This window comes from Papilio polytes, unplaced genomic scaffold, assembly GCF_000836215.1.
Source record: "Papilio polytes unplaced genomic scaffold, Ppol_1.0 DF824102.1, whole genome shotgun sequence".
NCBI classification, from domain to species: Eukaryota; Metazoa; Arthropoda; class Insecta; order Lepidoptera; family Papilionidae; genus Papilio; species Papilio polytes.
In genome coordinates, this window is record NW_013525102.1 from 2,038,684 (window position 1) to 2,052,679 (window position 13,996).

Consider the following 13,996-nt stretch of genomic DNA (forward strand, 5'->3'; position numbering starts at 1 on the left):
TCCAATAATGATTTTCTCTGTGTACGTACAACTACGTTATTTGTATTTTTATAACGGGAGAAACAAAGAAAGCGATTTTTGTCTGTAATATTGAGTCAGGTACTTACTCGTGCTCTACAAAGTATATAAACTGTGAATAACTATGCTTTGGTGATATAACACCTGTTTGTTTTACGAATATTGTAATAGTTTTAAAATTAAAAGACACTTTATTTTGTCTTTTTAGTTTATTAATAACTAGTTGTTCCCGTGCGGCTTCATCCGCATGAAATTATGAAAATTTTATTTAACTGTTTACATTTGTCAAATTATCAATAGCAAATGTCAAACTGACATGACATGACAAACCTTGGCAATCTTGTTTCCTTAATGTTGGCAGCAACTTATAGTCTCATTTCCACATCAGGGATTTTATCCAAAATATTTACCCCCTAAGTTTATTGGCGTGAAAATATATAGCCTAAAGGGTGACGTAAGTGTAGGGCTTTTTATTTTATTAAAAGAAGATTTATTCAAAAATATCCTGTAATTGATGACATCTTAGGCAACAAAGAGGTGTTTGTTTAGGCTTCATTACATTAGTATAGATAGAATATTATAAGCAAAAGTTGCATGTAACTCTGAACTGAGTTTATATTTTTTGCCAATACTAATATCATAAAGAGCAAAAATTTCACCGTTAAAAAGTTACGGCATCAATGATTAACATAGGCTATAGTCATTAATATTTTTTTTAAGTCAGGGGGACGAAGTCGCGAGCAAAATCTAGTCTTTTATAAAATTGTTTATAAGATTACTAATGGCATCAATAACGAGAGAACATTCATCAAATGTGAGCACGAAGTGGCACATCAATCGAATTACGTGCTAATAACATAGCTGTTTGCGAACTAGGAAAAGCATACGTAACAATAAGTAGAGACGGCAAGCAACATTTTGCGTATATGAATATATCAAAGCGGCAACTGCATTCATCGTAACGATGACTATAATAAACGTAGCCGAGTGATGCAAGCTCTGAATAAGCATTAGCCTCGCTATTCTGGAGCCAGAGAACGGAGCGATCTCATCGCAGCCACTACCTGTATTCGTTTCCTTGTACGTAAATACTGATGACACGTAACTAAAGTATTAGCGTTTCGTATTGCATTTGTGTTAACGGAAATGACTTCTTTTATCTACGGTCGCATCCCTAGCTTTGTGTTGCAGGGAAACTTGGTGAGGCGGCGACGTGGCCGAGATGAACGTGTGCGATACCATTCATTAGGCGGATACCGGAGAACGGCGGCGCGGGCGAGGCGCTCGCGCGTCAAATTAGCTAGGGCTGAGCCTAATTAGAGAGAGCACTGCTTCTACCCGCCCGCCTTCGAAATATCCTAGTTTCATACGAGGGCAGAACAGCAAGGCAGAGCAGTAGGATAGTGTAGATATTGGATGAACGCGTACCGTCAGACGTTCAAACACAGCAGTACTGTTCTGCTTTACTGTCATACGTGATTTGCGATGCCCTCGTGTGAAATGTTCGTTACGAAGAGCACGACGGAACTACCGCTTCGACTGCGCCTGAAAGACTCATTATTCGATTAATACAAGACTAATGAATGTTGAAATGCATTTGTAAGTAGAATAACTACAGAAAGTCGTGTAAATGTATATGTAATTTCTCCTTAAACAAAAATTACAATTTTAAATTTAATATCTTGTGATAGCTGTATAAAATGATGTTTAGTTTATTTTTACTTACAAGAAAGTATTTGTAAGTACATTTATTGGGATGAAATTTATATCCACTTTATGATAAGAGATTGAGGTTTTAGATATGACTTTACATTTAATATGCTGTTTAAATTTTTTGTACATAAATAAAACAGAGTGTTAAAAACATACTTACACGATCTTATTAATTTATTAATAAATTATGACATTTTATTTGTAATGCCTGATGTATATTTTGTACATTATACAGAATACGTATGTGGAAATTACCTTTATTATATTCTTCTTATACCCTACTTCATAACGTTAAGCTAGATTATTGCAAATTAATGATAAAATGAACGGTGAATTTTATTACGTAAGTCTTATACTCATTAAATGTAAAAAGACTCTGCCTATTATACGTTAATACTGAGAATGGTCAGGTAAATGCATCATTGGTTGTAATTAAGGTACAAGCTCTGGATCAGCTGCGGGACCGTTAGGCACGCGATACACTCGATCCTTATAACAGCGTAATAAAGTTCTATACATATTTCGCCTTCTCATGTCTTTAAATAGGGATTAAGCCACACCTAATTTAGTGTTCACTAGGCCTTAGGCGATAGCCAACCAATTAGCACCGGACTAGCATGATAATGCTAGTCCAGTGCTGATTGGTTGACTTCTAACACATTTTTGAAAATCTTTCCAGATATTTGGCAGGTTGCAACACGAAGTTTTCCCTCGCGGTTAATATCGGATTAATGTAAATAGTCTACTACTATTAATTACTACCTGATAACGTAACTTTTTAACCATACTTCATACTTCATACCTACTATTATAAATGTGAAAGTTTAGATGGATGGATGTTTGTTAGAGTTTGTAGCCTAAACTGCTGAACTTATTTCGATGAAATTTGGTATAGATGTAGAGGATAGTCTGTAAGAACACATAGGCTATTCTCTCTCGTTTTTTTTAATTCCACGCGGACAAAGTCGCGAGTGAAAGCTAGTGGTGAAATAATTTTTGAAATCGTCCTAATAGTTTTTGAGTTATTTCAATTCATATAAAAATACAAATTTTTCTGTTTTATAATATTGGTAGAGATTAGGCTAACACATGCATTTTTTTCATTAAACACATTATTAACTAAAATTAACTAAATAAATAATTATACAAGTATCGCTTTTATGTTGTGAGATGTTGCATCCGATAAATGTCGCTTTCAGTGTTACGAGGACGCTTTACCAACGTCAATTACAAAGATGACATGTAATAATTGTAACACCTCCGCTGTCGATATAACCAATTACTAGTCAACACTACGATAATATTAAGCAACTAGCTACCAATATATACGACGTAGTTCCGATGCCATTTCAAGATAACTTTCAACCAGTTTGATCGATTTACATGAAAATGGATCCGCTGTCAATATATACAATATGTATTTTCATATTTTCTAGATAAAAGGTAGTTGTCAATTCAACATTTTGTTTTTATTAATGTAACCCAGAAATTTCAATCAATAATTTGTTATGTTAAGTTCTACGCGCATGTGGGCAATTGAAATACCTTCTTGAAAGTAACAAAAAATTAATTTCTTACAAACAATAAATACTAAAAAGACATTTAATAAATCTCCGAAATTCCTTCTATTTTTTTTTATTTGTCTCATGTTGCGTTGTTCACTAGCTGCCAGTACCTTCAACATAAAAAACTACTACAATTCACCCGAATCTTAAATCGCACTGATCATAACTCACAATAGAAAGCACTATTACTTACTGTTATTATTTATCCTGGGACGTATCTTTATTTTAAGCTACTCGGAATAAACGGGATACTTTTCCATCTCAAAATGCTAAATCTAAACACAGATACGTGTGTTTTTAACCGACTACAAAAAGAAATAGATTTGGAATTCGAATGTTTGTTTTTAAACATTGTATTGTTTTGTTGCACAGTGGCATTTACAACCAAACCGTTCCACATCCATCAACATAATACTCTTAAGTTTTTAGTATTTAACGATGTAATTATCTTTATTACTTATAACGTTGTCGTATTATAACAGTTAATATCATTGACTTTATTCAATACTTTATACGAGTAGCTTCCTCGACACAATTAACGAGGCTAGAACGGTTTCATGAGCAGGTGTAAATACGACAAGCACTCATAATTCCTACTAACGGAATAAGCTTAAGGCGAAGGAAAGAAGCGTGCTGTATATTGCGAAATTACTGGTTCTCTATAATCGATCCCTGTGCAATTCTAAGCAACTCCACCTGACCATTTTAACGGCAATTGTTTACCGAGTTGTTAGTTAGATTAGTGTTGCTAATTAAAGTGTGTTCATCATAACGGGTCGATAGTTGCAGGCGAGTGTGCACGCTGTTTATGTTCATTATAAAATAGTAACGGACCCGTGTAATAACAATTTCCCTGATCTTATGTTTTTAATGTTGTCCTTTATAAAAAATTTTGATCTTTTAGTTGTAATGTACATTTCGTTTGTTTTAGAGTTTTGGAAGGTTCTTAAATTGTACTATGAAAAACGTATTAGTCTTAGTTATATTATATCTATAAATATAATTAAGATATAATGATATCTTAGTTATATTTATCATTTCGGGTTGTCAAATAAAATAATCAGTCTCATACAATGGTCTTCTAAGGTGTGTGATTGTTGGCTCACTTTGTTAGACCAATCGATTTTCGTATTTTTCTACGTTTTGTAATAACTAACTTAAAAAACTACTGGGCCGATTTTAAAATTCTATCACCGTTAAAAATACATGTTATCACTGAGTATCATGAGCTGTTGCTAGTCATAACATACAGAGAACGCAAAAGATAACTCAACATTATCTTTTTAACGCAAAATTAAAAACTTTATCTTTCTATTGCGATATCACATTAGAATCTTTAGTATGCTTGAAACAGCTTCACAGAACAATAGTACGCCGTCAAAGCAGGTTAAGTTGGTACTAAGGTATAAAGATGTTGCGAAATCTAAACGGATAGCTCGTAGGCTAAGTACGCAGTCGATTATAAGGCGGTTCGCTTCTCGTGAGCATAGTGTTGGCTCAATCTAGCTGCACATAAATTTGCCGGGTTCCGTTGTGAAAGCCAATATTCTTTGTAGCACCGAAGCCGAGCGAGGTCTATTTCTAACATTAAATAAATTACACTGATATTACAAGAACGAATCGGCAGAACTTGTTTTTGTGGGACGTGTCTGGCCCGTAGACGTTGCATCGCATCAATTTTGCATTAAGTTTTTTCCGTCGTAAAATTAAATTCGATTGGTAATTTTAATTGCGCTTTATTTATTCTTATCCTTGATGAAATACAGCAGTATTCAAGATAGTATTCGTTTTGAATAATTATTGTAATTGTTTTACACCTTTGTTTCTGTATTTATTAAATGAGTTATTACATTTATATAGTCCTAAGTACTCATAAATTACCTCAAAGCTTTATTACACAAGATTTAAATGTATAAATATTTGACTACCAAAGCATAATATTTGCTAAAATACCTTTAGAATATACGATACAATAGTAAATGAATAAAATAATACTTAACTAAAAGTACCAAAGACTCGAGTGCAAACTAATACCGTGTAAGGGTGCACAAACATCTCGTTTACAGAACGTATTTGCAAGTGGGAATATCTCACGAAGCAAACCGAGGTCGGTATGCAACCCACCCGACTATCGAACAAAATTCCTAACAACCTTATGGTTCAATTGAAAAAGAAGAATGCGCTTAGAAAACGCATTAATGCAAAGTTGCTGTCCAATTATTTACACAGAAATAACGCCGCAAGCCACCGCTTCGTTATATTTATGATCATCATTAAATTTTACAGCTTACCTTTGACGCTGATGATTATTCAATGTATAATTGAAATCTCACTATGACGAGCTTTGGTTACTCTCTGGTAAATTATGTTGAAAATTTTAACAAAGGAATCATTTAATCCATCTTCTTAAGGTGCCTATATTACTAACGGTGGTTGGCTTCATACATTTTACTTCCAATATACGCATATCTATTCTATATCCATCTTTTATACACATAATTTGGAGCGTCTATTTGTAATATCAAAAGAAAAATTCAAGATTACGGGAAGATGATGTATTTGCGTTGTTGATAACGAAAATAGCATTTAATTTTTCTTGTCTATCTGAGTGTCTGTCTGTTCGTAAACTGATTTCGTCCGGACTTTCAGTGAAGGGTAGATGACATAGTCGGGTATATTATAGGCCACTTTTTCTCTTAATATTACGTAGATAAAGTCGCGGGCAACAGGTAGTTCTTAATAATTTCATAATATTTTGTTCGTTGCATCTTTCAACATTCTCATATAAAAGACATAAACGATCAAGACGAAGCTTTTAGTTTTACATTGTGCTTTTATTTTTTATCACAGCATGAAATATGGTAATCAGGGAATCTATTATCACATTAGAATCTAATAATATCGATTATGTAGATAATGTAGATAACATTAACATCAATAAATATGTGTTTTATCGAGATAAAAATAAAAAGACATATCCCTAATTAAGATATGCAATCGAGGTAAATATAAACACTTTATTTATTGTATAGATGAGAAATATTGTAGTAAACCCGTTCTCTAATGAAGGTGGTCGTGCGGGATATTATAGCAATATTTGTAGGCTTATATTCAACATACAACTTCCGACTTTACCCTCTGGTGCTCATTAACTTAATAATTGCCAAGCTCTCGCAGATATTGTTTCATTATTAAAATATTTACATTACATTTTCCACTTGATACAAAGTTCTACAATGACCAATTCATTCTTATATATTAAGCTGGAGGAATTAAAACAATAAATGCAGTTCATCAACTTGTATTGACTTCTTTATTATTATAACTTACTAGAAATATATACTTTTTGCTTTAAGAATTTATATTAGACGAAAACATTCCGCTGTTTCTAGTAACAATCTATTGTTTTTCAATACTTCAATTGTTTTTTAATTGCCGTTACGTACCCAAGCCGTACCAAATACAGTAGCACCTCGATAACGCAAACACAAATTATTTTAAGTCATAGAGGTTTTAAGTTATCAAGGGTCTATGTTAAAGAGGTTTTGGCCTCTGATGGGAAGGGAACATATTATTTTTTGGAAGTTATAGAGGTTCTACCGTATCCCAATATTGATATTTAGTATTAAAACACAAGACGTTTAATTTGACGTAATGATTTATACGAGTAATAGTTGTAGGTGGGTATGCTTTATCATTATAGAGTTTGCTAATTTAGTCATATCTATTCGATTATCTCACGCGGGTGATCTAATTCTAGCCGGGCTAATGTTGAACGCTATAATTACAATTTATGGATAGTCAATTAGCATAATTTTAAATTATAATGAAACGAATCTGTATCGCTTTAAAACATAATGATGTTGAAATTTGAATATATGCATACATTAGTATGCTGTTTTAATGAAAAAACATACAAAGCTGGAATAGTAAAAAAAAATTCAAAAATGCAAATTATCTATAGTTTAAAAAAAAACACTATCACTTTCATCAGACGTCCATATTGTTGTCGTCACCACTCTAGAAGCTTCGAACAATGAACTGTATTTTTTTGTATTTCGTTGCCTAAAATAAAACAAGTTTAAAATTACAAAAGGATCGTTAAATAATTCTTTAACAAACTACTGGCGCAATTTATTAACAGGACAATAAAAGTTATGATGCGGTCATCGACGTTAACTATATGGAGGTTTAATTAACTAACTGTTAGTAGAGTCGAAGCTCATCGTCTGAATCAGAGTTAGTGCTGCTATTCGTGTCAATGCTAATGAGCGAGCCAATCTTAACTCTCATAAAACACCTCAATTGCAAATTATGCGGCGTAAATAACATAATATTACGATGTACAAAATTATTCGTGATAAATAAATTATAAGTAAATAAATGTGCTGTTGCGTCTTTTAATCCGACTTGAGAAACTTAAATTGCTACTTCTTTTTACAGTTCTTTTAAGGATTTAATGTAAATCAGGATTGAATAATTTCCTGTATAAGGCTGAAGACAGGTCATTAAAAACGATATTCCATTCAATTCATTCCTGTTTTTTTTTTAATAATACCAAACATTAATTTAATATTAAAAACTACTTCTAAATTCAGTGACGAGACATACTCGATTATTTATCGAACGACCTAAGACTTAAGGCCTGTCCCAACAAATTGTCTGTCTGATAACAATCCAACGTATAAAATATGTGATGGAAATATCGGATTTTGTTTCCCTATCTGATAGTGACGTAATTTTTAAGCTATCCGACCCTCTAACAGACAGTGGTGGGACAGGCTCTTGATGATATAATATAGAAAGTCAATTAGTTAACGACAATTAAATACCTAAATTGTCGTTAACTAATGTTGTAATATAGTAGGTACTTATGCTGTACAATTAATTCTTTATACATTTACAACGTATTGGAAAAATGATTGAGTAAGAGTTTATGCAAACCACTTGTCTGTCAAAAATGATGTAGTACTTGGACGTAGTTAATATAATCATTTTGTATTTCACGGGACCCCAGATAGTATTTTTAAACTTTCAACATTTAACCATAAAATATGGCTCAGAATGTTGTATCTTTATCAGTCCCCGAATGCCAAACTTTTTCTAGATGTCACGTAAAAGGCACTACTTCACTGAATTTCTTTGTCTTGTTTGAAATTCCTCGTAGTTCAGAATAGCGTAGTGCAATTTCGTCGAACTTCGAAGGAACAAGTCTTAATTTTTCGAGGAAGGAATTAATTAGTTAGGAAGGAATTATAATAAAAACAAGCAAATGTGCCATTAAAATATAGAATTTCATTCTTAATCCGCCGCAACAAAGGACTTTCTTGGTAATATAAAATGAAATGATCAATTTGCGGTCAATATTCAATGGAGGAAAGCAATAACTGCGACATCTGCAACTATTGTAAACAAAACAATTAAATCGACAAATTCATGAAAGTAGTATGTGGAATTTTAGCCGACAATATAAAGTATTTACTAGAATAGCGAAAAATCTATAAACGTGGTACCTTGGCACTGATTTAAATTAACTAATAGGACATTGCTTGGCAATGACGTTTGCTTTGTTGCGACTTTAACGTCTGTTGATGACGACGTCAGTTAATTCTATCTCTATTTTAGTTCTAATTTTCACCACCGCGGCCGTCAGCGCTAAGACGGTGATAAACAAATAAACTCACAATACCACTTTTTATAGCCTGTCCCTTTATAGAGGTCAGGGTACTTATTACTTCAGGATATTAATCAATTAAAACAATTGCATTTTATTTTGAAGTTTGGATCAATATTTAAGCACACTATTAAACTTTCTTTATGTTTGTCTTTTAATTCTAATATAATATGTAATAGAGCAAATATACGATAGTAACTTATGCATAATATGCACAAATTATGAAGTACAAAGATATAATGCCAATGAAAAACTAAATAATGAAAGTAAACTAAATGAAAAACTAAAAATATTGTGGTCAATATTTAAGTTAATTAATATGAATTATGGGAACGTAGAATTTTGGGCTGCACCTGCTGTTCATGGCTAATTCGACCGCAGAATCAATGGCGATAATAGTGTGTAGGGGAGTCGCTTCCTAAACTGACTCACTCCACTTTAACGCACGTGTTTAATGAGCTACCGACGTTTTGGTGGTTTTATATAAACGTAATTACAACAATTAAATGCAAAATTAAGGGTCTATTGTTGGTATTTATCACGCATAACTAATTGTGGCCAGTTTTTGTATTAAGTTGTTTATACATATGTGTATGGGAAAAATAGAGGGCACAATTTAGTGGTCGTGGTTGGAAACTGTTATTTATCTTTCAATGTTATTTTTGATATACTTATATATGGTCTGTGAACACTTCAAAGTCTATTATGATGATCTTGTTAAGTATTTACCTCTTTTAGCACGTGTATCTGTTTAGTCCAATATCAACCTTCAATGTGCCTCTAAATCGTTTCTGTTTATGTTAAAATCAAGCAATAAACCATTAAATCGATAACAACTTTTTGATTTGAGTTGTAACAAAAATGTAGATTGGCGCCTGATGAATAATACCAGACTACATGGCCATCTAAAATCACTTTATAACGCACGGCTTGCGTTTGAAGTTAGCCAACAAGGTTGTTTTATAATCTTTTTATTTTTATTGATTCTGATTTATTCATTTATGTGATCAAATCATGATAATATTGAAATTAAAAATATCTAAAATCATACATGACATTCCTGTATTAGCCATGCGCAAGTTTGTCATAGACTCCCGGTCCTACTAATCATTTATCACGTCTTGTACTCGTCTGCTCAATGCCGTCGGTTTTGCGCGTGATGTCATAAAGCCATCGGCAAAGCTGTTACACTGTTACACGAGTATTTATTTAATATGCAAACCCCTTTCAGTCTAGAATTTAATTACAGAGTGTCAACAAAAAGTTTAATAACAAATGTACATGTTGCCTCGATGAGTAACATTCGATCCGTTCACCACTTTCGTTCTATTCTCGCTCAATAACATAACGCTCTCGTAGTTCCTAGTTCATTTTGTGCCAATCAAATAGCCATAAAGTGTAATAGCATCGATGCACTTACTAGGTTCATGTAACGCAATAGTCTTTAATCATTATTTCGGTAATTTATCAGACTTCTTGCGACGTCCTTTATCCGATGCCGCGGGTGAGTTTAATTTGGTTTTAACTGCGTCAGTATTCAAATTTATGTAATCAATCATTGGATTGTTATGAAAGTGTGCGATACGAGACGATTTCTCGGCTAAATTTGCATCATCATCGCAACGAGGTTAAGTGTGAGGTGCACCCACACGCGCTCACCATTATGTGTCTAACAGACGGACAATAAAGATTTTTTCGACCGACGTCTTTGTGCAGTGTTGCGTAAACTATCTATTGTATATTATCAGAGGAACGCATGCTCATTGCGGTAACGTAACGGATCAGTATACTGTTTAAAATTTCAGCTGAACACCAAATTAATAGAATGCAAATCATCTTGGACAGAAAGATGTTGTTTATTTGGTAGTAATCTAAATAGGCACTGAAGATTCTTAATTATAAGTCCAAGAATAGGCATATTCTGTCATCAAAATGTTCTAAAGCGTTCCAGGTGTGCTCAAAACCTTAAATATTTATAAATCTAGATTAATTAAATTAATTATTTTCATACATATCATATTATTTCATACATACAGAATTGTATCTTTATTTTGTTACTAGCTGTTCCCATGCGGCTGCATCCGCATGAAATTATGAAAATTTATTTTATTGTTTCCATTTGTCAAATTACCAATAGCAATTGTCAAACTAACATGACATAAGAAACCTTGGCAATCTTGTTTCCTTAATGTTGGTAGCAACTTAGGGTCTCTTTCCCACATTAGGGATTTTATCCAAAATGATTTACCCCCTTTATTGGCGTGAAAATATATAGCGTAAAGCGTGACGTAAGCATAGGGCTTTTTATTATACAAACTATTATTCAAAAATATGCTGTAATTGCTGACATCTTAGGCAATAAAGAATTGTGTGTTAAAACTTTATTATAATAGTATAGAAAAAGATTAAAATTGTACTAAAATAAACGAGGATAAAATATTTCACACGCGTGTGATATATCTTGTCACACGACATCGATAGCAACTCTAATTGCTCCTTAATGTATCCGTCAGAAGATAATAAAGCAAGTCCTGATTTGTATCTCTTTAAAACCTCTGACGTGTGATTTGACCATGATTATATTTAATATAAAACCATATACGGAACTAGGATATAACCGAATATAGAAATATTGTATCTATATGTTCGAAAGCGATTAACTCAAACATGACACAAACTTGACACATTTTCAACAAAAATCTTTAGAAGAAAATTTATGAAAAGGTACGAGTAAATAAATCAAAGTTACTCATTGAATCATTCGGGTCGAAGACAACTTTAATACGTACTCGCATAACCATAAACGTTCTTCATTTACTCACTTCCTTATAAAAAGGTAAAGAAACGCGATATCAAAACACGGCAATTATAATATTTTAAGCGGTAAAGTTGATAGCACTGAGAGAATTAATCAGTTGCGACGGCGCAATGAATTTGCTCAACAAACAAGCATCTACAGAAATAAATGGAGACTTGAGATCTTTGACTATATTAAAACGGACTAGACAAAGAGCCACCGTTACTAAATAAATTCTGTCACTTTCTTCGAAGGGCAATGGCGAAGATCACATAAATTGATATCACTAACGTACTCTATTATGAAAGTGATAACAAAACAAAAAAAGTTGATTCAAAAATGAAAAAAAAAAATCGCACATAACTAATCAATTCAAGAAGGTATTGTTTACTTTATTTACTGAAGGAAATGCAAGTTTGACAGGTCCCGTCTATTAATAGTCAAAGCTTGAGATTCAATTGGTTACATACACGTATGACTGAGTGACGTAACAGATGCTTTATTATGTTGAAAATTTACATTAATTAAGAAGATGCGATGGCATATGACCCATTCCATTGAGTACTTAATGACGTTACTAAATGATATAAGATAAATATCGTACTTACTTTTATTATCTTTGATTACTGATTTTAAACAATCGATAAGAAATTTTATTAAGTAACTTGTTGTTAATTAAATACAACAAGTATGCAATTGATTTGTAAAATTTTAAAAAGTCTTCAAAGAATAATTATTAAAAGAAATTTCTTAGGAAATGCTGGAGTATTATTCCTTGAAAGAGTGTGTTGATGATAGAATTTTAAAAGCCTTTTATTATCTTTATTGTGTTGATATTATTTTATTATTTTTCTTAAAAATAAACTACTAATTTCTACCGAGGTACATGTAAAAACAGTTGGTAGTGTTTAAGTGAAAAAAATAAAGTGAAATTTGAGAGTGGTCGGCATATAACTTGTACGTCGACCGGCGATCGAACTGTACGCATCCATTGTTTGCGAAACTTGTGTTTTTATTTAGGTGCACCGCCGCCATCCCTTATAGAGTGTTTACTCGTAGATATAATAATAGAACAGAGTATTTGTATCATAATTTTGTCACTGCCATTCGATTTGTGTTTGAATACAGTTAAGTAAATAAAACAACACATGACCTCAATGGCAAGAAACCTTTGTCCTGCATTGGTAATGTAATGTCGTGCGCCCGGACCTCTGCCTCTACAGCAGATGATAGATATTGATTTACAACGTAACAATTAATTGACAACATTTATCTTGAATAACGGACAAATTAATGCAGTTTCCAATAACTGTAAGAGATGCTACAGAAGTAAAATTTAACTATCTCAGTTTTGTTCAGTAATAATAAGCAGGATGACCAATATATTTTTATGCATATGTTTTAGTTAAGGTCATTCTGTATCTGTATTAATAGGATAGGATAGAATAAAAGAGGAAAGATTTGTATTTTTGTATGTATTGAAATAAACCAAAAACTACTTGGCCCATTTTAAAAAATTCTTTCACCATTAGAAAGGTAATTTATCTGCGAATGACATAGGCTCTATTTTATTATTTCACGCGACGAAATCGCGAGTAACAGCCAGTATGTCATATTAGTGAACGCCGAATAATCGAATAAAATATCTTTAAGATTCTAAGACTGTAAACAAATGTTTCATACATAACTTTTGTATTACGAACCACAACATTTAACAGACGTATTAAATTTAAATTGAATTTTTAATACTTTGCAAATTTCATAACATTAACTTCTATAGGGCTGCATCAATCATGCTTTATGCTATCTTAATTTTATAAGTTGACGGCTTTTTTTAATCATATCAAAACTTGATGTTTAAAATTATTTAATAACTTTTAATTTTATTTAGTTATCGGAAATTGTATGCGATATTTCTTCGTCGTTTATCTAAAGTAGACAAGCATCTTAATAAATGAGCTATTATACTGGCGACCGTTTCACTTTTAGCCTTAACTGATCTGTAGCTTTATTGAACTACACATCAGTCAACTGCGATCTTATCCTCACATCGTGGGAAGCTGTACAGACGTGACACAAAGCGTGACCGCTCTAACATTGTATATCGAATTTTATCGACTGAATAAGCAATGTAACAGGATTCTATTGTTATTATAAAACGGTATGTTAGTAAACAGATAGTTAAAAAATTGTAGATGTATTGATTATATGTTGGGGAAAATCCTGCTT